At 50.1% G+C, this 26176-nt stretch overlaps 1 pseudogene; it reads left to right on the top strand.

The window, feature by feature from the left end:
- The window catches only part of LOC137315734 (zinc finger protein 850-like), a 29371-nt pseudogene extending 5917 nt beyond the window's left edge, over nucleotides 1-23454 (top strand).
- The last annotated feature ends 2722 nt before the right edge of the window (nucleotides 23455-26176 follow it).

Genomic DNA, 26176 nt, shown 5'->3' with positions numbered 1-26176 from the left:
TGTTTACAGTTTGTGTCTGTGTGAGTCTGCCTGTGTTGTTTGTATGTGTGTAATTTCTGACCGTTTGTAGCATGTGTGTTGTTTGTATGTGTGAGTTAGGTATTTTTCATTCGTTCATGGGATGTGGGTGTCGCTGGAGGGCCAGCATTTATTGCCCATCCCTAACTGCCCTTGAGAAGGTGGTGGTGAGCCGCCTTCTTGAACCATGCAGTCCATGTGGTGAAGGTTCTCCTACAGTGCAGCTAGGAAGGGAGTTCTAGGATTTTGACGCAGCGACGATGAAGGAACAGCGATATATTTCCAAGTCGGAATGGTGTGTGACTTGGAGGGGAACGTGCAGGTGGTGTTGTTCCCATGTGCCTGCTGCTCTTGTCCTTCCAGGTGGTAGAGGTCATGGGTTTGGGAGGTGCTGTCGAAGAAGCCTTGGCGAGTAGCTGCAGTGCATTCTGTGGATGGTACACACTGAAGCCACAATGCGCCGGTGGTGAAGGGAGTGAATGTTTAGGGTGGTGGATGGGGTGCCAATCAAGCGGGCTGCTTTGTCCTGGATGGTGTCGAGCTTCTTGAGTGTTGTTGGAGCTGCACTCGTCCAGGCAAGTGGAGAGTATTCCATCACACTCCTGACTTGTGAACTGGGAACTGAGGTTAAGGGATATGTCAGTTGAGATGCAGTGGCAGACATTTAATGGGATATTTCATAACACTCAGCAAAGATACATTCCAGTGAGAAAGAAAGACTCCAGGGGAAGGACGTACCATCCTTTGCCAACTAAGGAAGTTAAAGATAGTATCAAATTGAAAGAAAAAGCATACAATTCGGCAAAGATTAGTGACAGGTCAGAAGATTGGTCAAAATATAAAAAACAGCAAAGAATGACTAAAAGAATAATGAGGGAGAGATTTGAGTACGAGAGAAAGCGAGCTAGAAATATAATAACAGATAGTAAGATTTTCTACAGGTATTTAAAAAGAGTAAGTAAAGTGAGTGTTGGTCCTGGAGAGAGTGTCTGGGGAATTAATAATGGAGAATAAGGAAATGGTGGATGAATTGAACAGATATTTTGCATCCGTCTTCACTGTCGACTATACAAATAACATGCCAGAAATAATTGTGGATCAAGAGGTTAAAGGGAGGGAGGAACTTAAAACATTTACAATCACCAGGGAAAGGGTTTTTAAAAAAATATCAGATCTAAAAGCTGACAAGTTCCCAGGTCCTGACGGACTTCATCAGAGGGTATTAAAAGAAGTGGCTGCAGAGATAGTCGATGCATTGGTATTAATTTTCCAAAATTCCCTAGGTTCTGGAAGGGTCCCATCAGATTGGAAAATAGCAAATATAACTCCTCTCTATTCAAGAAAGGAAGGACACAGAAAGCCAGAAACTACAGGCCAGTTAGCTTAACATCTGTCATGGGGAAAATGCGAGAATCTATTATTAAGGAGGTTCTAGCAGGGCACTTAGAAAATCTCAATGCAATCAGGCAGAGTCAACACGGCTTTATGAAAGGGAAATTGTGTTTGACTAATTTATTAGAGTTCTTTGAGGAAGTAAAAAGCAACGTGGATAAAGGGGACCCTGTGGATGTGGTGTACTTCGATATCTAGAAGGCTTTTGACAAGGTGCCACATCAAAGGTGACCACACAAAATAAGAACTCATGGTGTAGGGGGTAACATATTAGCATGGATAAAGGATTGGTTCGCTAACAGGAAACAGAGAGTAGGCATAAATGGGTCATTTTCAGGTTGGCAAGATGTAACAAGTGGAGTGCCACAGGGATCAGTGCTTGGGCCTCAACTATTTACAATCTATATCAATGACTTGGATGAAGGGACCAAATGTATTGTTGCTAAATTTGCTAATGAGACAAAGGTAGGTAGGAGAGTAAGTTGTGAAGAGGACATAAGGAGTTTATAAAGGGATATCGATAGGTTAAGTGAGTGAGCAAAAATTTGGCAGATCGAGTACAATGTGGGAAAATGTGAACTTGTCCACTTTGGCAAGAGGAATAGAAAAGCAGTATATTATTTAAATGGAGAGAGATTGCAGAACTCTGAAGTACAGAGGGATCTGGGTATCGTAGTACATAAATCACAGAAAGTTAGTATGCAGGTACAAGAAGTGATTTGGAAGGCAAATGGAATGTTCTCATTTACTACAAGGGGATTGGAATATAAAAGTGGAAATGTTTTACTTCAGTTGTTCAGGGCATTGGTGAGACCACATCTAGAATAGTGTGTGCAGTTTTGGTCTCCTTATTTAAGAAAGGACATAATTGCTTTGGAGGCGGTTCAGAGAAGGTTCACTCGACTGCTTCCTGGGATGAGGGGGTTATCCTATGAGGAAAGGTTGGCCAAGTTGGGCCTGTATAAATTGGAGTTTAGAAGGATGAGAGGTGATCTTATTGAAACACATAAGATCCTGAGGGGAATAGAAGGGATAGATGCTGAGAGGATGTTTCCCCTTGTTGGAGTGACTAGAACTAGGGGCCACAGTTTTAAAATAAGGGGTCTCCCATTTAAGACGGAGATGAGGAGAAATTTTTTTCCCTGAAGGTCGTGAGTCTGTGGAACTCCCTTCCCCAGAGAGCTGGGGAGGCAGGGTCATTGAATATTTTAAAGGCCGAGTTAGATAGATTCCTGATTATCAAGGGAGTCAAATGTTATAGTAGGTAGGTGGGAAAGTAGGGTTGATGTCACAATCAGATCAGCCATGATCTTATCAAATGACAGATCAGGCTCCAGGGGCCGAATGGCCTCCTCCTGCTCTTAATTCGTATGTTTATACGAGTGAGGAATATGAACACCATGAGGTTACAGATTGTGTTGGATTCCAATTCTGCTGCTGCTGATGGCCCACAGCGCCTCACGGATGCCCAGTTTTGAGCAGCGAGATCTGTTCTGAATCTATCCCATTTCGCACGATGGCAGTGCCACACAACACGTTGGATGGTGTCCTCAGTGTGAAGAGGGGACTTGGCTCCACAAGGACTGTGCGGTGGTCACTCCTACCAATACCGTCATGGACAGATACTCGCCTTGTTTGCCCTCCCCAATTGCATTACCTCACACTTCTCTGGATTGAATTCCATTTGCCACCTTTCTGCCCACCTGACCAGTCCATTGATATCTTCCTGCAGTCAACAGCTTTCCTCCTCACTCCCAACCACACGGCCAATTTATGTATCATCTGCAAACTTCTTGATCAAGTCCTCCACATTCAAGTGCAAATCATTAATATATACCACAAAAAGCAAGGGACCAATAGTGAGCCTTGACGAACCCCACTGGAAACAGCCTTCCAGTTGCAAAAACATCTGTCAACCATCACCCTTTGCTTCCTGCCACTGAGCCAATTTTGGATCCGACTCGCCACTTTCCCTTTGATCCCAAGGGATTTTACTTTTTTGACCAGTCTGCCATGTGGGACCTTGTCAAAAGACTTGCTAAAATCCATGGATACGACATCAAATGCGTTGCCCTCATCGACCCTCCTCGTTACCTCCTCATAAGAGTCAATCAACTTCGTCAGACACGACATTCCCTGAACAAATCCATGCTGACTGTCCTTGATTAATCCGTGCCTTTCTAAATGACAATTAATATTGTCCCTCAGAATTGTTTCCAATCATTTGGCCACCACCGAGGTTCGGCTGACTGGCCTGTAATTACTCAGTCTATCCCTTTCTCCCTTTTTAAACAATGGTACACTGTATTTAAAAGAAAGCTGATTTATTTGAGACTGATACAGAATATTAAACTCCAGCCCAGTTATATTGGTTATTATCAGAAACAAACCCCAACTGTCAGAATGAACATGGTTCAGTCCTGGATGTGATTAACAGCAGCAGAATCCAACCCCTGTGGTAACATGTGAACTCGCTGGTGTGACTGCAGGTTGGATGACTGAGTGAATCCCTTCCCACAAACAGAGCAGGTGAACGGTCTCTCCCCAGTTTGAACTCGCTGGTGAATCAGCAGGTTGTATGACTTAATGAATCCCTTCCCACACTCTGAGCAGGTGAACGGTCTCTCCCCATTGTGAGTGCGTTGGTGTGTCAGCAGTCCGTTTGTGCTTTTAAAGCTCTTCCCACAGTCAGAACATTTAAAAGGTCTCTTATCAGTGTGAACAGGTTGGTGTTCAATGAGACTGGATGAACAAGTGAATCCCTTCCCACACACAGAGCAGGTGAACGGTCTCTCCCCCGTGTGAACTCGCTGGTGAATCAGCAGGGCGGATGACTGAGTGAATCCCTTCCCACACTCTGCGCAGGTGAACGGCCTCTCCCCAGTGTGAACTCGCTGGTGAATCAGCAGGGCGGATGACTGAGTGAATCCCTTCCCACACTCTGCGCAGGTGAACGGCCTCTCCCCAGTGTGAACTCGCTGGTGAATCAGCAGGGCGGATGACCGAGTGAATCCTTTCCCACATGCGGAGCAGGTAAACGGCCTCTCCCCAGTGTGAGTACGTTGGTGTCTCAGCAGAGCATTCCTGCTTTTAAACCTCTTCCCACAGTCAGAACATTTTAAAGGTCTCTTATCACTGTGAACAAGTTGGTGTTCAATGAGACTGGATGAACAAGTGAATCCTTTCCCACACACGGAGCAGGTGAACGGTCTCTCCCCAGTGTGAACTCGCTGGTGCCTCAGTCGGTCGGCTGAATGAGCGAATCCCTTCCCACACTCTGCGCAGGTGAACGGCCTCTCCCCGGTGTGAATTCGCTGGTGTCTCAGCAGGGTGGATGACTGAGCGAATCCCATCCCACACACGGAGCAGATAATCGGTCTCTCCCCAGTGTGAGTACGTTGGTGTCTCAGGAGAGCATTCCTGCTTTTAAACCTCTTCTCACAGTCAGAACATTTAAAATTTCTCTTATCACTGTGAACAAGTTGGTGTGAAATGAGGCTGGATGAACAAGTGAATCCTTTCCCACACACGGAGCAGGTGAACGGCCTCTCCCCAGTTTGAAATCGCTGGTGTCTCAGCAGAGTGGATGACTGAGTGAATCCCTTCCCATATGAGGAGCAGATAAACGGCCTCTCCCCAGTGTGACTGCGTCGATGAGTTTCCAGCTGGGATGGGTAATTGAATCCCTTCCCACAGTCCCCACATTTCCACGGTTTCTCCGTGGTCCGGGTGTCCTTGTGTCTCTCCAGGTGGGACGATCAGTTGAAGCCTCGTCCACACACAGAACACGTGGACGGTTTCTCCCCGCTGTAAATGGTGCGATGTTTTTTCAGGCTGTGCAACTGGTGAAAGCTCTTTCCACACTCAGTGCATTGGAACACTCTCACTCGGGTGTGTGTGACTCAGTGATTTTCCAGTCACAATGAAGTTTGATCTTTTCCCACAGACAGAACAGACAAACATTTCTCCTTCAACATTCAAAGGTCGATGATATTCTGGTCCTGATGAATCGAGTGACTCGGTCAGATTGACTTGAGGTTTGGTTTGATTTTCCCGTCTGTGGATCCTCACCTTCCAATCCCCTGTAAAAGGAGTTTACAAAAGTCCTCACTGTAAATACAGGATAGAAATTCAGAACAGACAATTCTAGTTTCGACAGAATATTCTTCCCGCTCATTCCCCCAGACTGTAAATCCCCGTCCCACACACTCTCCCTCCTCCCTGTGCTGAAATCCAAACCCATCGCACCATCCCCAACATATTTCATTCCATCTGAGTTTTCTCTCCCTCCCTCTGAAGGTGTTGACTCTGACTGGGTTCAGTTCTGCACTCACTGGTTCCCCTCTCTCCCTCCCCGTGAAGTTCTCTCCCCCTCTTCCACAACATCTCCCAATTTTGGTGATGGGCTCTCCTTGACCCATCTCCATTTTTCCTTCTTATATTCACTGACACATCCCGATTTCTCTATCAAAGAGACGCTCTCTGACCAGTTACCATTCCAACTTCCTTTACAGACGTTCCCTGATCCGTCGTCATTTGGGTCTGGGGGGAGGGGTTTGGGGGGATAATGTTCACTGTTTTATATTGGGGTCTGGGGGGGATAATGTTCTCTGTTTTATATTGGGGTCTGGGGGGGATAATGTTCACTGTTTTATATTGGGGTCTGGGGGAATAATGTTCACTGTTTTATATTGGGGTCTGGGGGGGATAATGTTCACTGTTTTATATTGGGGTCTGGGGGGGATAATGTTCACTGTTTAATATTGGGGTCTGGGGGGGATAATGTTCACTGTTTTATATTGGGGTCTGGGGGTGATAATGTTCATTGTTTTATATTGGGGTCTGGGGGGATAATGTTCATTGTTTTATATTGGGGTCTGGGGGGGATAATGTTCACTGTTTTATATTGGGGTCTGGGGGGGATAATGTTCACTGTTTTATATTGGGGTCTGGGGGGGATAATGTTCACTGTTTTATATTGGGGTCTGGTGGGGATAATGTTCACTGTTTTATATTGGGGTCTGGGGGGGATAATGTTCACTGTTTTATATTGGGCTCTGGGGGGGATAATGTTCACTGTTTTATATTGGGGTCTGGGGGATAATGTTCACTGTTTTGTATTGGGGTCTGTGGGGCACTCGGTGTTCACTGAAGTCTGCGTCTCCTGCGCCTGCTCAGCTCACACTGTCCAACAATGGGCCTCTCCCACCCCTCAGCTCACACTGTCCAACAATGGGCCTCTCCCACCCCTCAGCTCACACTGTCCAACAATGGGCCTCTCCCACCCCTCAGCTCACCCTGTCCATCAATGGGCCTCTCCCAACCCTCAGCTCACACTGTCCTACAATGTGCCTCTCCCACCCCTCAGTTCACACTGTCCAACAATGGGCCTCTCCCACCTCTCTCTGTGTGGCTTTAAACAGATGGAACCCTGTGGGGTGGAGCAAACATTTCAACATTTGTTAGTAAAATGGCTGAATTCAGGACAGACAGCAGGGATTATTTGAGGAATAACACAGTGTGGTGATAAAGGGAATGCAGTGGGTGTTGTGTGGATGGATTGTCTAAAGGTGTTTGAGAAGGTGCCGCACAGGAGGCTTGTTGATAAAATTAAGGTTCACGGAATTGAAGGGAGTGGGGCAGCGTGGACAGGAAGTTGGGGAAAGGGCAGAAAACAGAGAGTCGTGGATAATGGATATTGTTCAGACTGGAGGGATGTAAACAGTGGTGTCCCCCAGGGTCAGTGTTGGGTCCATTGCTCTTCTCAATACAGGGAAATGATCTGGGCTCGGGTATATAGGGCACAAGATGAAAATCTCCAGATAAATCAAATGCCACCAAGATAGGGAGTGTGGGGAACTGTGAAGAGGACTGGAAGTGACTTCAGTGTCATGGACACTGGATAATAAATTGGACAGATAGATGGCAGATGAAATTTAATGCAGAGAAATGTGAAGTGATACATTTTGGGAAGAAGAATAGGGAGAGGAAAAGTGAGAGGCTCCGTTGATGAAGCTGTTCAGAAACTATATCCCAGATTTTAATAAATAGGGGTGAATAGTGTTCATCATTGGTTATTGATTGCTGCACACTGTCCCAAACACTCCCAGGGCAGGTACAGCAAGGATTATATACAGAGTAAAACTCCCTCTGCACTGTCCCAAACACTCCCAGGGCAGGGACAGCACAGGTTCGATCCAGAGTAAAGCTCCCTTGACACTGTCCCATCAAACACTCCCAGGGCAGACACAGCACAGGTTAGATAGAGGGTAAAGCTCCCTCTGCAATGTCCCATCAAACACTCCCGCGGCAGTTAAAGCATTGGTCAGATACCGAGTAAAGCTCCCTCCACACTGTCCCATCAAACACTCCCAGGGCAGGTACAGCACGGGTTAGATCGAGAGTAAAGCTCCCTCCACACTGTCCCATCAAACACTCCCAGGGCAGGGACTGCACGGGTTATGTGCAGAGAAAAGCTCCATCTGCACTGTCCCATCAAACACTCCCGGGGCAGTTACAGCACGGGTGAGATACAGAGCAAAGCTCACTCCACACTGTCCCATCAAACAGTCCCGGGAATGTACAGCACGGGTGAGGTGCAGAGTCAAGGTTCCTCTCCAGTGTCCTAAACACTCCCGGGGCAGGAACAGCACAGTTTAGATACAGGGTAAAGCTCCCTCGACACTGTCCCATCAAACACTCCCGGGGCAGGGACAGCACGGGTGAGATGGAGTGTAAAGTTCCCTCTGCACTGTCCCATCAAACACTCCCAGGGCAGGTACAATAAGGAGAGATAGAGTGTAAAGTTCCCTCTGCAATGTTCCATCAAACACTCCCAGGGCTGCGACAGCACGGAATAGATACCGAGTAAAGCTCCCTCTGCACTGTCCCATCAAACACTCCAGGGGAAGCGACAGCACGGAATAGATACCGAGTAAAGCTCCCTCTACATTGTCCCACCAAACACTCCCAGGGCAGAGACAGCACGGGTTAGATACCGAATAAAGCTCCCTCGACACTGTCCCATCAAACACTCCCAGGGCAGACACAGCACAGGTTAGATAGAGGGTAAAGCTCCCTCTGCAATGTCCCATCAAACACTCCCGCGGCAGTTAAAGCATTGGTCAGATACCGAGTAAAGCTCCCTCCACACTGTCCCATCAAACACTCCCAGGGCAGGTACAGCACGGGTTAGATCGAGAGTAAAGCTCCCTCCACACTGTCCCATCAAACACTCCCAGGGCAGGGACTGCACGGGTGAGATACAGAGTAAAGCTCCCTCCACACTGTCCCATCAAACACTCCCAGGGCAGGGACTGCACGGGTGAGAGACAGAGTAAAGCTCACTCCACACTGTCCCATCAAACACTCCCGGGGCATGCACAGCACGGGTTCGATACAGAGGAAAGCTCCCTCGACAATGTGCCGTCTCACACTGCCAGGACAGGTGCAGCACGGGGTAGATGCAGAGCAAAGCACCCTCCACGTTGTCCAAAACACTCCCAACGCAGGTACAGCACGGGTTAGATGCAGAATAAAGTTCCCTCTGCACTGTCCCATCAAACACTCCCGGGGAAGCGACAGCACGGAATCGATACCGAGTAAAGCTCCCTCTACATTGTCCCACCAAACACTCCCAGGGCAGAGGCAGCACGGAATAGATACCGAGTAAATCTCCCTCCACACTGTCCCGTCTCACAATCCCAGAACAGGTGCAGCACGGGTTAGATACAGGGTAAAGCTCACTCCACACTGTCCCATCAAACACTCCCGGGGCAGGTACAGCATGGGTTAGATACAGGGGAAAGCTCCCTCTACACTGTCCCATCAAACATTCCCGGGGCAGGTACAGCATGGGTTAGATACCGAGTAAAGCTCCCTCCACACTGTCCCATCAAACACTCCCGGGGCAGGTACAGCATGGGTTAGATACAGGGTAAAGCTCCCTCTGCACTGTCCCATCAAACACTCCCAGCGCAGGGACAGCATGGGTTGAGATTCTCGGTAAAACTCCCTCCACACTGTCCCATCAAACACTCCCGGGGCAGGGACAGCACGGGTTAGATACAGAGTAAAGCTCCCTCCACACTGTCCCATCAAACACTCCCAGGGCAGTGACAGCACGGGTGACGTACAGAGTAAAGCTCCCTCTACACTGTCCCATCAAACACTCCCGGGGCAGGTACAGCACGGGTAAGATACAGAGTAAAGCTCACTCCACACTGTCCCATCAAACAGTCCCGGGGCATGTACAGCACGGGTTAGATACAGAGTAAAGCTCCCTCTGCACTGTCCCATCAAACAGTCCCAGGGCAGGTACAGCACGGGTTCGATACAGAGTAAAGCTCCCTCTACACTGTCCCATCAAACACTCCCGGGGCAGGTACAGCACGGGTTGGATACAGAGTAAAGCTCCCTCTGCACTGTCCCATCAAACACTCCCAGGGCAGGTACAGCACGGGTTAGATACAGAGTAAAGCTCCCTCTGCACTGTCCCATCAAACACTCCCAGGGCAGGTACAGCACGGGTTAGATACAGAGTAAAGCTCCCTCTACACTGTCCCATCAAACACTTCCAGGGCAGGTACAGCACGGGTGAGATACAGAGTAAAGCTCCCTCTACACTGTCCCATCAAACACTCCCAGGGCAGGTACAGCATGGGTTAGATACAGAGTAAAGCTCCCTCTACACTGTCCCATCAAACACTCCCAGGGCAGGTACAGCACGGGTTAGATACAGAGTAAAGCTCCCTCTACACTGTCCCATCAAACACTCCCAGGGCAGGTACAGCACGGGTTCGATACAGAGTAAAGCTCCCTCTACACTGTCCCATCAAACACTCCCAGGGCAGGTACAGCACGGGTTAGATACAGAGTAAAGCTCCCTCTACACTGTCCCATCAAACACTCCCAGGGCAGGTACAGCACGGGTTCGATACAGAGTAAAGCTCCCTCTACACTGTCCCATCAAACACTCCCAGGGCAGGTACAGCACGGGTTAGATACAGAGTAAAGCTCCCTCTGCACTGTCCCATCAAACACTCCCAGGGCAGGTACAGCACGGGTTCGATACAGAGTAAAGCTCCCTCTACACTGTCCCATCAAACACTCCCAGGGCAGGTACAGCACGGGTTAGATACAGAGTAAAGCTCCCTCTACACTGTCCCATCAAACACTCCCGGGGCAGGTACAGCACGGGTTAGATACAGAGTAAAGCTCCCTCTGCACTGTCCCATCAAACACTCCCAGGGCAGGTACAGCACGGGTTAGATACAGAGTAAAGCTCCCTCTGCACTGTCCCATCAAACACTCCCGGGGCAGGTACAGCACGGGTTAGATACAGAGTAAAGCTCCCTCTGCACTGTCCCATCAAACACTCCCAGGGCAGGTACAGCACGGGTTAGATACAGAGTAAAGCTCCCTCTGCACTGTCCCATCAAACACTCCCAGGGCAGGTACAGCACGCGTTAGATACAGAGTAAAGCTCCCTCTACACTGTCCCATCAAACACTCCCGGGGCAGGTACAGCACGGGTTAGATACAGAGTAAAGCTCCCTCTACACTGTCCCATCAAACACTCCCGGGGCAGGTACAGCACGGGTTAGATACAGAGTAAAGCTCCCTCTGCACTGTCCCATCAAACACTCCCGGGGCAGGTGCAGCACGGGTTAGATACAGAGTAAAGCTCCCTCTACACTGTCCCATCAAACACTCCCGGGACAGGGACAGCACGGGTTAGATACAGAGTAAAGCTCCCTCTACACTGTCCCATCAAACACTCCCGGGGCAGGTACAGCACGGGTTAGATACAGAGTAAAGCTCCCTCTGCACTGTCCCATCAAACACTCCCGGGGCAGGTGCAGCACGGGTTAGATACAGAGTAAAGCTCCCTCTGCACTGTCCCATCAAACACTCCCGGGGCAGGGACAGCACGGGTTAGATACAGAGTAAAGCTCCCTCCACACTGTCCCATCAAACACTCCCAGGGCAGGTACAGCACGGGTTAGATACAGAGTAAAGCTCCCTCTACACTGTCCCATCAAACACTCCCGGGGCAGGTACAGCACGGGTTCGATACAGAGTAAAGCTCCCTCTACACTGTCCCATCAAACACTCCCAGGGCAGGTACAGCACGGGTTAGATACAGAGTAAAGCTCCCTCTGCACTGTCCCATCAAACACTCCCGGGGCAGGTGCAGCACGGGTTGAGATTCTGAGTGAAATAACCTGAAGCCCCGCCCATTCTGTACCTATACCAAGGTGGCCGCGCATGCGCAGTGACGCTCCCACATCCTGTACTAAGATGGCGGCCGGTTCCCCCGGTCACCCGGGCCTGTCCCCGGGGAGAAGTCCCGTAGTTGCCGTCCGGCTGCTCACACTCGGGATCAGAGGATCCGATTCGGGTCCTGCGGCCCCGCTCCATGTTTATAAGCCGTGGGGCGCGGCCTCCGCCCGGTTTCTCAGTGTCCTGTCCCCGGCCCCCCGCCTACCTGCTCCCGACCCTCCGACTCCGTCTGGCGACCGCGCGGACCCTTTCCCGCGCCTGCGCGCTGGGCTCCTGGAGACGTCAGAGCCGAGGCCCCGCCCTCACACACTGGCCCCGCCCCCTCATGGAGCTGCTCCCTCGCGCGAGGCCCCGCTGGTTTTGGGCGGAATGAGACCGCGCGCTGTTCCTCCTCCCACTGCCTGTGGGAATGGGGCAGATATTTAAAGGGACAGGCACTCCCCTTTGTTTATAGTTAAAGGGACAGTCCCGTTTCTCTTTGAATGTCACGGGATTTCATGAACGGAGCTCCTATTAACAATCGGTCCGTTCTGTAATTAGTGCAGAGATTAGGAACATTTAATCATTATGAACAGGAGGAGGCCATTAAGCCCCTCCAACCTGTTCCGCCAATTAATTGTATCATATCTGATCTGTATCTTAAATCCATCTACCCGCCTTGGTACCATAAACTTTAATACCCTCGCCTATCAAAAATCTATCAATCTCAGATCTGAAATTTTCACTTGACCCCCAGCCTCGACTGCTCTCAGGGAGAGAGTTCCAGATTTCCACTGCCCTTTGTGCGAAGAAGTGATTCCTGACATCGCCCCTGAATGGCCTCGCTCTAATTTTAAGGTTATGCCCCCTTGTTCTGGACTCCCCCACCAGAGGAAGTAGTTTCTCTCTATCTGCCCTATCAAATCCTTCAATCACCTCGATTAGATCACCCCTTAATCTTCCAAGCTCCACTCAAAACAAGCCCAGTCTATGCAATCTGTCAGTATCACTCTGGTGAATCTGTGCTGCACCCCTTCCAAGGCCAGTATATCCTCCCTGAGGTGCAGTGCCCAGAACTGAAGGCAGTCTCCAGATGGGGTTTAACCAGAGCTCTGTACAACTGTAACATCACTTCCACCCCTTTATATTCCAGCCCCCTTGAGATGAAGGCCATCATTCCTTTAGCCTTTAAAATTATTTTTTGTAACTGTCCACTAGCTTTTAGTGATTTCGGTACTTGGACCCCGAAATCTCTCTGCTCCTCCACAGTTTCTCGCTGCTTGCCGTTTGGTAAATACTCTGATCTCTGTCTTAGGTTCAAAGTGGGTGAATTCACATTTCCCCACATTCAACTCCACCTGCCACCGTTTTGCCCACTCACTGAATCTATTATTGCCCCCTTGCAACTTTCTGCTCCCATCTACACTATTTACTGTGCCTCTGCACTCAGTGTCATCAGCAAACTTGGATACATGGCTCTCCATTACTTCATCAGAGTCATTTTACTAACAAATGTTGAACTGTTTGCTCGACACCACAGGGTTTCATCTGTTTAAAGCCACAACTGAAAGGTCCAGTTTTCTTCTGGAGTTTTATCTTGAGATGAATCAAGTTTCAAAAATTCGGCAGAGATCCAGACACGGAGCGAGATCCGGGCTCAGACCCTCCGCCGCAAGTCCCACCCCTCACACACTCCGATTGGTTGGAGGACCAACCGCCCGCTCGGTCCTCCAGTCCCTCTCCGCTCTTCCTATTGGTCGGGAGCGCATTTGCTCCGGGTTGACGCTGGGATTGAAGGTCCTGAGCTGCAATTGGAAAATAAACATCAATCCAGCCCGTCAGTTCCAATGTGTAATGAGACTAAATTATTAACAGATTTGGGGAAAAATACATTTCCCAAAGTTTTTTCGAGGCGAGGCGGTGCGCGCCTGCGCTGTGAGTGTTTCTGACGGTTTAATGGCGGTCTCCATTACCCAGCGTGCCCCGGGCTCTCGGGTTTATTTTTATTTTATTTTATTTCCGCTCCGCCCTCCGCTGCTCCAAAAGCGCTTTTCCCCCGCCCCCAATCTCAGTCCCATCAGAGAAACTGAGGGTCGGGGCGGAGCTCCAATGGCGGCGGTCCGTCCCCAGACTGCACCGCGCGCCGGAATGTCCCCTATCGATCTGAGAGGAGCCCAGTGCGCCGGCGCAGGAGAGGCTGATTGTTGGTCAGTGTGAGCTGAGCATGCGCGGCCCGAAGGGTCTGAGGCAGAGAGCGCGGTTCGAGCAGGTCAGAGGAGGTGTGGAGAGAGCGGGTTAATAAAGGGCGGGGATCACAGGGCCCAGAAGCACCGAGTGTAGGGCCCAGGACCCGAGAGAAAACAGGCGGCATCATCCCCCCTCCACTACCCGCCGCTTCCCGGGATCGGGCCCGACCCAATCTCCGCTCGAACTGAACCCGCAGAGTCAACAACAACTTGCATTTCTATCGCGCCTTTAACGGAGCAAAATGGGTCAAGAGGGTTCACAGGAGCGGGAAGAGAAGAATGAGGAGAGATTAGGACAGGGCACCGAAAGCTGGGTCAAAGAGGGAGGTTTGAAGGAGGAGAGAGAGGGGGAGAGGTTCAGGGAGGGAATTCCAGAGTTTGGGGCTCAGACAGCTGAAGGCACGGCCCCCAATGGTGGGCCGAAGGGAATGGGGGAGGAGCAAGAGGCCGGAATTGGAGGAGAGCAGAGATCTGGGAGGGTCGGAGGGCTGGAGGAGGTTACAGAGATCGGGGAGGGGCGGAGGAACATGGAGGAGGTTACAAAGATAGGGGAGGGTCGGAGGGCGGGAGGAGGTTACAGAGACAGGGGAGGGTCGGAGGAGGTTACAGAGATAGGGGAGGGTCGGAGGGACATGGAGGAGGTTACAGAGATAGGGGAGGGTCGGAGGAGGTTACAGAGATAGGGGAGGGTCGGAGGGACATGGAGGAGGTTACAGAGATCGGGGAGGGGCGAGGGCCATGGAGGTGGTGACAGAGATAGGGGAGGGTCGGAGGGCTGGAGAAGGTTACAGAGATAGGGGAGGGGCGAGGGCCATGGAGGAGGTTACAGAGATTGGGAGGGGCGAGGGCCATGGATGGATTTGGACACAAGGATGAGGAATTTAAATATGAGGCGTTGCTGGACCTGGAGTCACTGTAGGTCAGTGAGAACAAGGGTGATGGGTGAATGGGACTTGGTGCGAGTTAGGATATGGGAAGGACAGTCAGCATCTTCAGGGGAGGAGAGAGAGGGGGACCAGTGAGTGTTGAACTGAACCCAGCAGAGCAGAGGAAAAAATGTAGGAGATGGTGCAATGGGTTCAGATTTCAGCACAGGGAGGAGGGAGAGTGTGTGGGACGGGGATTTACAGCTTTTGAGGCTCAAAAGATGAAAAAATGATCCAGAAAAACTAGAATTGTCTGTTCTGAATTTCTATCCTGTGTTTACATTGATGACTTTTGTAAACTCCTTTTACAGGGGATTAGAAGGGGAGGATTCACAGACGGGAAACTCAAACCAAACATCACGTCAAGATCTGACAGAGTCACTCGATTCATCAGGACCTGAATATCATCGGCCTTTGAATGTGGAAGGAGAAATGTTTGTCTGTTCTGTCTGTCGGAAAAAATTTCAAACATCAGTGTGAGTGGAAAATCACCGAGGCACACACACCCGAGTGAGAGTGTTCCAGTGCACTGAGTGTGGAAAGAGCTTTTACCAGTTACACAGCCTGAAAAAACATCACACCATTCACAGCGGGGAGAAACCGTCCACGTGTTCTGTGTGGACGAGGCTTCAACTGATCGTCCAACCTGGAGAGACACAAGGACACCCGGACCATGGAGAAACCGTGGAAATGTGGGGACTGTGGGAAGGGGTTCAATTACCCATCCCAGCTGGAAACTCATCGACGCAGTCACACCGGGGAGAGGCCGTTCACCTGCTCCGTGTGTGGGAAAGGATTCAATTACCCGTCCCAGCTGGAAACTCATCACCACAGTCACACTGGGGAGAGGCCGTTCACTTGCTCTCTGTGTGGGAAGGGATTCACTCAGTCATCCGCCCTCCGAACACACCAGCTTATTCACACTGCGGAGAGACCTTTTAAATGCTCTGACTGTGGGAACAGGTTTAAAAGCTCGGAGGGACTGATTAGACACCAGCGAATTCACACTGACGAGAGACCGTTCAGTTGCTCTCACTGCGGGAAGAGGTTCAGGCAGTCATCCACTCTCATTGCCCACCAGCGTGCTCACACTGGGGAGAGACCGTTCACCTGCTCCATGTGTGGAAAGGGATTCATTCAGTCACAGCACCTACTGACACACCAACTTGTTCACACTGATAAGAGACCGTTTAAATGTTCTGACTGTGGGAAGAGCTTTAAGAGCAAATGGGAACTGCTGACACATCATCGACGCACTCACACTGGGGAGAGGCCGTTCACCTGCTCCGTGTGTGGGAAGGGATTCACTCATTCATCCAACCTGCGGAGACACCAGCGAGTTCACCTGTGACTTCCGGGGTTGGATTCTGCTGTTATTGCTGCTGTTAATCACATCCAGGACTGAACCATGTTCATTCTGACAGTTGGGGTTTGTTTCTGATGTTAATAACCCCGATAACTGGGCTGGAGTTTAATATCCTGGATACATGTTAAATGAGGCAGAAGATCAGCCATGATCTTATTGAATGGTGGAGCAGGCTCGAGGGGCCGTATGGCCTACTCCTGCTCCTATTTCTTATGTTCTTATGTTAACTGCTGGTTCAACACTATAGCAGTGATTTGCTGTCCAGATAAAGAAGGACCTGCAGTGTGTTTCCAAGAGTTCCCTGTTTTATTGATACATTTATCCAGTGCCGTTAACGTAGTAAAACGTCCCAAGGCCCTTCACAGGAGCGATTAACAAACAAAATTTGACACTGAACCACATAAGGAGATATTAGGACAGGTGAGCAAAAGCTTGGTCAAAGAGGTAGGTTTTAAGGAGGGTGGACTCGATTCAGTAATGAGTAATGAGCCCAGACTTAGTTAATAATCTAACAGTAAGGGAACATTTATACATGAGCCCACACAGTGAGTGACAGCAGGATTATCCACTGTGGTGGGCATCACGGTCGAGTCCAGTCCTGCCCTCAAGTGACATCCATAAATTTCCCAGTTGAGGTCACTGGATCTCCATCGAGAGCAGGGTTACTCTTATTTAGCCCAGTGGTACTGAGGCCAATTCCAGCCCCTGAACTGCTGCCTTGGCTGAGATCAAGGATTGGACTTGTGATCTTCCTGGTCAGTGGTGCAGAGGGTTTTAAACTGGGCCGGGGGTTAGAACAGAATATTTTGAAACAAATGTCATTCCACCTTTGAACAAAAACATCGACACACAGTAGAAAAATCTGAAGTCTTTCAAAATGAAACAAGTGAGTCAAATGGATCTTCAAAAATTGTGAGAGATTTTAGAAAGGCTGAACTCACTAAAATAGACAGGTTTCCATTCACTGCACTGAATACAGAAGGGAGCGACTGTTAATAGGGACCCTGTTAGTGAAGGATGAAGCAGTGTCTGTCCCTTTATCATAGAATCATTGAATGATAAAGCACAGAAGGAGGCCATAAGGCCCATCATGCCTGTGACAGCTTTAAGAAAGAGCTATCCAATTGGTCCCATGCTCATGCCCTTTATCCTGCAAATTTATCCTATTCAAGTATTTATCCAATTCCCTTTTGAAAATTAGAATTGACTCTGATTCCCCCATGCTTTCATGCAGTGTCTATCTCGGGTGTTTTTTGAAGAAGTTGCTGGGTCAGTGGATGAGGATAATCCGGTTCACATTGTCTATCTCAGGGGTGTTTCTTGAAGAAGTTGCTGGGTCAGTGGATGAGGATAATCCGGTTCACATTGTCTATCTCAGGGGTGTTTTTTGAAGAAGTTGCTGGGTCAGTGGATGAGGATTATCCGGTTCACATTGTCTGTCTCAGGGGTGTTTTTTGAAGAAGTTGCTGGGTCAGTGGATGAGGATTATCCGGTTCACATTGTCTGTCTCAGGGGTGTTTTTTGAAGAAGTTGCTGGGTCAGTGGATGAGGATTATCCGGTTCACATTGTCTATCTCAGGTGGGTTCAAACTCATTTTCTATGGTGGGCCTGATCCGATATCCTGACACTTGGCCTGGGCCACATTCAGCAAAACTTATTGCACTAGAAATAGATCAAGATGAACGATATCGGTCCTCACAGCACACAGAAAAAATGAGGCCTCGAAGTTTCTCTCAGAATGACAGGCCTGAACTCGAGGTGGAAAACACAGTTGGAAAACATTGATCAATTGAACCAGACTGGGCGGGGCCTGAGGTGCGAGTTGGTGAAGGAAAAGTGGCGACCGGTGAACTTCGCTCCCTGTCTGAGGGCCCGGGCACTCGGGATTCTGTATAATTTATTGATTGATTTTGTTTAATGTTTATTGTCCCTCCGGCCCCAATCTCGATGCGATGACGAAATTTCTGTTCACCGATTCGGACCTTCAATGGCGGAGAGTTTACCCAGAATCCGCGGCGGCCCAGAAAGTGCCCTATCAGTGACTATAGGAGCCCAGTGCGCAGGCGCGGGACTGGTCTGTGCTCTGAGCATGCGCGGTGCGAGTGGTGGAGACGGACTGAGGCGGAACAGGCGGGTCGGGATCCGGTAGGAGACGGTGGGCGCGGGGGAGGAATTGGACCCATGGGTGGGCAGGGAAGCTTCATAAACACCCGGTGCAGGCCTCAGGCCCCGAATAAGAGCCCACAGGCCCCGTGTTCACACCGCGGTGACAGGCCCGACCGGCGGCCGCCCGGGTGAGCGGGGAACTGGCCGCCATCTTGGTCAGAGAAGTAAGGGATCACGGCGCGTGCGCGGCCATCTTTGTTCACGAGCGGGCGGGGCTTCAGGGTCCCAGTGACCGGTGACAAATTGGGCGGGGCTTCAGGGTCCCAGTGACGAGCACAAAGAGTGGGCGGGGTTTCAGGGTCCCAGTGAGCAGCAACAAAGGGTGGGCGGGGCTTCAGGGTCCCTGTGACGGTGAACAAAGAGTGGGCGGGGCTTCAGGGTCCCTGTGATGGTGAACAAAGAGTGGGCGGGGCTTCAGGGTCCCAGTGACCAGGAACAAAGAGTGGGCGGGGCTTCAGGGTCCCAGTGACTGGGAACAAAGAGTGGGCGGGGCTTCAGGGTCCCAGTGACTGGGAACAAGGAGTGGGCGGGGCTTCAGGGTCCCTGTGACCGGGAACAAAGAGTGGGCGGGGCTTCAGGGTCCCTGTGACCGGGAACAAAGAGTGGGCGGGGCTTCAGGGTCCCAGTGACTGTGAACAATGAGTGGGCGGGGCTTCAGGGTCCCTGTGACGGTGAACAAAGAGTGGGCGGGGCTTCAGGGTCCCAGTGACTGTGAACAAAGAGTGGGCGGGGCTTCAGGGTCCCAGTGACTGGGAACAAGGAGTGGGCGGGGCTTCAGGGTCCCAGTGACTGGGAACAAGGAGTGGGCGGGGCTTCAGGGTCCCAGTGACTGTGAACAAAGAGTGGGCGGGGCTTCAGCGTCCCAGTGACTGGGAACAAGGAGTGGGCGGGGCTTCAGGGTCCCAGTGACTGTGAACAAAGAGTGGGCGGGGCTTCAGGGTCCCAGTGACTGGGAACAAGGAGTGGGCGGGGCTTCAGGGTCCCAGTGACTGGGAACAAGGAGTGGGCGGGGCTTCAGGGTCCCAGTGACTGGGAACAAAGAGTGGGCGGGGCTTCAGGGTCCCAGTGACTGGGAACAAAGAGTGGGCGGGGCTTCAGGGTCGCAGTGACTGGGAACAAGGAGTGGGCGGGGCTTCAGGGTCCCAGTGACTGGGAACAAAGAGTGGGCGGGGCTTCAGGTTCCCTGTGATGGTGAACAAAGAGTGGGCGGGGCTTCAGGGTCCCTGTGACGGTGAACAAAGAGTGGGCGGGGCTTCAGGGTCCCTGTGACCGTGAACAAAGAGTGGGCGGGTCTTCAGGGTCCCTGTGACGGTGAACAAAGAGTGGGCGGGGCTTCAGGGTCCCTGTGACTGGGAACAAAGAGTGGGCGGGGCTTCAGGGTCCCAGTGACCGGGAACAAAGAGTGGGCGGGGCTTCAGGGTCCCTGTGACTGGGAACAAAGAGTGGGCGGGGCTTCAGGGTCCCAGTGACTGTGAACAAAGAGTGGGCGGGGCTTCAGGGTCCCAGTGACTGTGAACAAAGAGTGGGCGGGGCTTCAGGGTCCCAGTGACGGGGAACAAAGAGTGGGCGGGGCTTCAGGGTCCCAGTGACTGGGAACAAAGAGTGGGCGGGGCTTCAGGGTCCCAGTGACCGGGAACAAAGAGTGGGCGGGGCTTCAGGGTCCCAGTGACTGTGAACAAAGAGTGGGCGGGGCTTCAGGGTCCCAGTGACTGTGAACAAAGAGTGGGCGGGGCTTCAGGGTCCCAGTGACTGTGAACAAAGAGTGGGCGGGGCTTCAGGGTCCCTGTGACTGTGAACAAAGAGTGGGCGGGGCTTCAGGGTCCCAGTGACTGTGAACAAAGAGTGGGCGGGGCTTCAGGGTCCCTGTGACTGTGAACAAAGAGTGGGCGGGGCTTCAGGGTCCCAGTGACAGTGAACAAAGAGTGGGCGGGGCTTCAGGGTCCCTGTGACTGTGAACAAAGAGTGGGCGGGGCTTCAGGGTCCCAGTGACTGTGAACAAAGAGTGGGCGGGGCTTCAGGGTCCCAGTGACTGTGAACAAAGAGTGGGCGGGGCTTCAGGGTCCCTGTGACTGGGAACAAAGAGTGGGCGGGGCTTCAGGGTCCCTGTGACTGGGAACAAAGAGTGGGCGGGGCTTCAGGGTCCCTGTGACTGTGAACAAAGAGTGGGCGGGGCTTCAGGGTCCCAGTGACTGTGAACAAAGAGTGGGCGGGGCTTCAGCGTCCCTGTGACTGTGAACAAAGAGTGGGCGGGGCTTCAGGGTCCCAGTGACTGTGAACAAAGAGTGGGCGGGGCTTCAGGGTCCCTGTGACGGTGAACAAAGAGTGGGCGGGGCTTCAGGGTCCCCGTGACCAGGAACAAAGAGTGGGCGGGGCTTCAGGGTCCCTGTGCCTGTGAACAAAGAGTGGGCGGGGCTTCAGGGTCCCTGTGCCTCATTTATTTTCCTCTCACTCTGCTCCCAGGGGGTGGAGAACTGAACCCGACCAGAGTAGAGGGAGGGAGGAAACTGGGAGTGGAGGGAAGAAATGATGGAGATGGTGCGATGGGTTTGGATTTCAGCACAGGGAGGAGGGAGAGTGTGTGGGACGGGGATTTACAGTCTGGGGGAATGAGCGGGAAGAATGTTCCATAGAAACTAGAATTTTCTGTACTGAATTTCTGTCCTGTATTTACAGTGAGGACTTTTGTAAACTCCTTTTACAGCGGATTAGAAGGGGTGGATTTGCAGACGGAAACTCAAACCAAACATCACATCAAGATCTGACAGTCCCTCGATTCATCAGGTCCTGAATATCATCGGCCTTTGAATGTGGAAGGAGAAATGTTTGTCTGTTCTCTCTGTGGGAAAAGATTTCAAACATCAGTGTGAGTGGAAAATCACCGAGACACACACACCCGAGTGAGAGTGTTCCAGTGCACTGAGTGTGGAAAGAGCTTCAACCAGTTTCACAGCCTGAAAAAACATCGCACCATTTACAGCGGGGAGAAACCGTCCACGTGTTCTGTGTGTGGACGAGGATTCAACTGATCGTCCAACCTGGAGAGACACAAGGACACCCGGACCATGGAGAAACCGTGGAAATGTGGGGACTGTGGGAAGGGATTCAAATACCCGTCTGGGCTGGAAACTCATCGACACAGTCACACTGGGGAGAGGCCGTTCACCTGCTCTGTGTGTGGGAAGGGATTCGCTCGTTCATCCCATCTGCTGAGACACCAGCAAATTCACACCGGGGAGAGGCCGTTCACCTGCTCCGTGTGTGGGAAGGGATTCACTCGGTCATCCAACCTGCTGATTCACCAGCGAGTTCATACTGGGGAGAGGCCGTTCACCTGCTCCGTGTGTGGGAAGGGATTCGCTCATTCATCCCACCTGCTGACACACCAGCGAGTTCACACTGGGGAGAGGCCGTTCACCTGCTCCGTGTGTGGGAAAGGATTCACTCAGTCATCCAGCCTCATTTCACACCAACTTGTTCACACTGATAAGAGACCGTTTAAATGTTCTGACTGTGAGAAGAGCTTCAAGGGAACAAGGGATCTGCTGAAACATGAACGAGTTCACACTGTGGAGAGGCCGTTCACCTGCTCCGTGTGTGGGAAGGGATTCACTCAGTCATCCACTTTGCTGACACACCAGCGAGTTCACACTGACGAGAGGCCGTTCACCTGCTCCGTATGTGAGAAGGGATTCACTTGTTCATCCCACCTGCTGACACACCAGCGAGTTCACACTGGGGAGAGGCCGTTTACCTGCTCCGTATGTGAGAAGGGATTCACTTGTTCATCCCACCTGCTGACACACCAGCGAGTTCACACTGGGGAGAGGCCGTTCACCTGCTCCGTGTGTGGGAAGGGATTCACTCAGTCATCCCACTGGCTGAGACACCAGCGAGTTCACCTGTGATGCAGGGGTTGGATTCTGCTGTTAATCACATCCAGGACTGAATCACGTTCTTTCTGACAGTTGGGGTTTGTTTCTGATGTTAATAACCCCGAGAACTGGGCTGGAGTTTAATATTCTGGATATATGCACTCCAGAGGGGCTCTGACCGAGGCTCTGTGGAACTGAAGCATAACTTCCTCCCCTTTGTATTCCAGCCCTCGAGATAAAGGCCAACATTCCATTAGTCTTTGTGATTACTTTTTGTATCTGGGCACTAGCTTTTAGTGATTTGTGTACATGGACACCCAAATCCCTTTGCTCCTCCACAGTTCCCAGTCTCTCACTTTAAGAAAATACTCCAATGTTTCCTTCTTGTATCCAAAGTGGATGATCTCACACTTCCCCACACTGAACTCCATCTGCCACAGTTTTGTCCACTCACTTAATCTGTCCCTTTGTAACTTCCTGCTCCCATCCACACAACTTACTGTGTCTCCTAACTTAGTGTCATCTGCAAACTTGGATATAAAACTCTCTATTCCTTCATCCAAGTTATTGATAAATATGGTGAAAAGCTGAGACCCCAGTCCAGATCCCTGGGGAACACCACTTGTCACATCCCACCAATCAAAGAACGTTCCCTTTATCCCCACTCTCGATCTCCCACCTCCCAACACAAGTCACAAGGTCACTTTCAATTTCGTGCACTTTTATTTTTGCGAATAATCTCTTGTGCTGAACCCTATCAAATGCCTTCTGGAAGTCCACACAGACAATGTCCATCGACACTCCCTGTACAGCCTGTTAGTGACCTTAAAAAATTCATCTAGATTAGTCAGACATGACCCACCCTTCACAAATCCACACTGACTCTCTTTGATCAGCTCAGACTTGTTCAAGTCCTCAATCATTTTGTCTCTGGTGATAGATTCCTGGAACTTCCCCACTCCTGACGTTAAACTGACAGATCTGTCGTTTCCTTTTCTCTCTCTTCCTCCTTTCTTAAATATTGGAGTGATATTTTCACATCCAAAGGCACAATTCCCGAGTCCAGAGAGCTTTGTGAAACTATGACTAATGTTTCTGTAATTTCCCCACCTGTTTCCTTTAATACCCTGAGGGGAAAACCATCAGGTCCTGGAGATTTCATTCTTTCTTTGCAGTTATTTATTTATCTATTTCCAGAGATAATTGATTCATATTTTAATATTAAACATTGATTATCAGATGGATTTAATTTGTATTCTTTTGGTTACTTTTTATTGCTTACTTTCGTATAATTCACCTGTTTCTTTCTTTTATTGAATCAGTTTTTATTAATTTCCTTTTTATTACTCACTCCTTTCATACAAACCTCAGATTCCCCAGTCTCAGTTCCCTCGGTTAACTCGAGGTTTTCACCATCACCACTGTAACTGGAAGATCAACTTCAGGTAACTACTGGGGAGATCACACGACGGGGCACCGGTGAGATCATAAGAGATAGGAGCAGGAGGAGGCCATTCGGCCCCTCGAGCCTGCTCCACCATTTCATGAGATCATGGCTGATCTGATTTTTACCTCAACTCCACTTTCCCGCTCTTTCCCCGTATCCTTTGACTCCCTTGCTGATCAACAATTTGTCTCACTCAGCCTTGAATGTCTTCAATGACTCAGCCTCCACAGCTTTTTGGGGTAAAGAATTCCAAAGAATCACGACCCTCTGGGAGAAGAAATTCCTCCTCATTTCTGTCTTAAACGGGCGAACCCTTCTTCTGAGACGATGCCCCCTCGTTTAAGATTCCCCCTGAGGGGTAACATCCTCTCAGCATCTACCCTATCGAGTCCCCTCAGAATTGTGTATGTTTCAATCAGATCTCCTCTTATTTTTCTAAACTCCAATGAGGAGAGACCTAACCTGTTCAGTCTTTCCTCATAAGACAACCCTTCCATACCCAGGATCAACCCAGTGAACCTTCTCTGAACTGCCTCCAATGCAAGTATGTCCTTCCTTAAATAAGGGCACCAGAACTGGATGCAGTACTCCAGGTATGGTCTCACCAGCACCCTGTACAGTTGTAGCATGACTTCCCTGCTTTTATACTCCAACCCCCTCGAAATAAAGGCCAATATTCTGTTTGCATGCTGCACCTGTATGTTGACTTTTTGTGTTTCATATACGAGGACACCCAGATCCCTCTGCACCGTAGCATTTTGTAGTATTTCTCCATTGAAATAATATTTTGCTTTTTTATTTTTCCTCCCAAAGTGGACGACTTCACATTTTCCCATATTATATTCCATCTGCCAAATTTTTCCCATTCACTTCACCCGTCAATATCCCTTTGCAGACACTTTGTGTCCTCATCTCAACTTGCTTTTCCACCTATCTTTGTATCATCAGCAAATTTGGCCACAAGACACTCTGTTCCTTCATCCAAGTCATTGATATATATTGTAATCGTTGAGGCCTCAGCAGTGATCCCTGTGGCACTCCACTAGTAACAGATTGCCATTTGAAAATGACCCATTTATCCCGACTCTTTGTTTTCTGTTAATTAGCCAATCCTCTATCCATGCCAGTATATTACCCCCAACACCATGAGCTCTTATCTTGTGCAGTAACCTTTCATGTGGCACTCATGAATGCCTTTTGGAAATCCAAATATACTGCATCCATTGTTTCCCCTTTATCCACCCTGCTCGTTACATTCTCAAAGAACTCTGATAAATTGTCAGACATGTTTTCCCCTTCATAAAACCAATTTGACTCTCCTTGATTGTATTATGAGTCTCCAAATGTCCTCCTACTACTTCCTTATTAATGGATTCTAGCATTTTCCCAATGACAGATGTTAGGCTAACTGATCTATAGTTACCTGCTTTCTGTCTCACTCCCTTCTTGAATAGGGCTGTTACGTTTGCGGTTTTCCAATCCACTATCTTTGGAGCCACTTCCTTTAAGACCCTTGGATGCAAGCCATCAGTTCCAGGGGATGAGTCAGCCTTAAGACCCATTAGTTTACCGAGTACTTTTTCTCTAACCGGTCTCTCTCCGGTGTGACTGTGCCGGTGTGTCAGTAAATGGGATGATCGAGTGAATCCCTTTCCACACACACAGCTGGTGAACGGATTCTCCCCATTACGAAGATTCTGGTGTGGCAGTCGGTGAGATGAGCGAGTGAATCCATTCCCACACTCAGCTGGCGAACGGCCTCTCCCCGTGTGACTGGGTCGATGAGTTTCCAGCAACTGAACCCGTTCCCACAGTCCCCACATTTACACTGTTGATTCCTGGCACGTCTGTGTTTGTGTCTCACGGGCCAGACGATTTCCTGAAAGGATGTTCACACACAGAACACGTGACCAGTTTCTCACCGCTGTGATTGGTGATTTTTCCTTCTATATCCAAAGGCCGATGATATTCAGGTCCTGATGAATCGAGTGACTGTCAGACCTTGACGTGATGTTTGGTTTGAGTTTCCCATCTGTAAATCCTCCCCTTCTAACATCCTGTAAAAGGAGTTTACCAACGTTCCTACTTTAATTACAGGATAGAATTTCAGAACAGACAATTCTAGTTTCTTGTCTCTCGTTTCAAATTGTACCATCAAATTTTATTTGATTTCACTCCTGTGAGGCACCTTGGGATGTTTTACTTCGTTAAATGCTCTGTATAAATACAAGTTGTTGGTGTTTCTGACGAATATTCGGTCGTCTCCTGTCCCTTCTGAGCTGTAAATTCCCCATTCAACACTTTCTCCCTCCTCCCTCCGTCCTTACTGTCTGAAATCAACATTCATTACGCCATCTGTGATTTTGTATAAGAAGATAAGAACATAAGAAATAGCAGCAGGAGTAGGCCATTCGGCCCCTCGTGCTTGCTCCGCCATTCAATATGATCATGGCTGATCTTCGACCTCAACTCCACATTC

Source organism: Heptranchias perlo, unplaced genomic scaffold (assembly GCF_035084215.1).
Source record: "Heptranchias perlo isolate sHepPer1 unplaced genomic scaffold, sHepPer1.hap1 HAP1_SCAFFOLD_56, whole genome shotgun sequence".
NCBI classification, from domain to species: domain Eukaryota; kingdom Metazoa; phylum Chordata; class Chondrichthyes; order Hexanchiformes; family Hexanchidae; genus Heptranchias; species Heptranchias perlo.
Note: the sequence above shows the minus strand (reverse complement) of the source record. Positions and strands in the feature narration are given on the sequence as shown.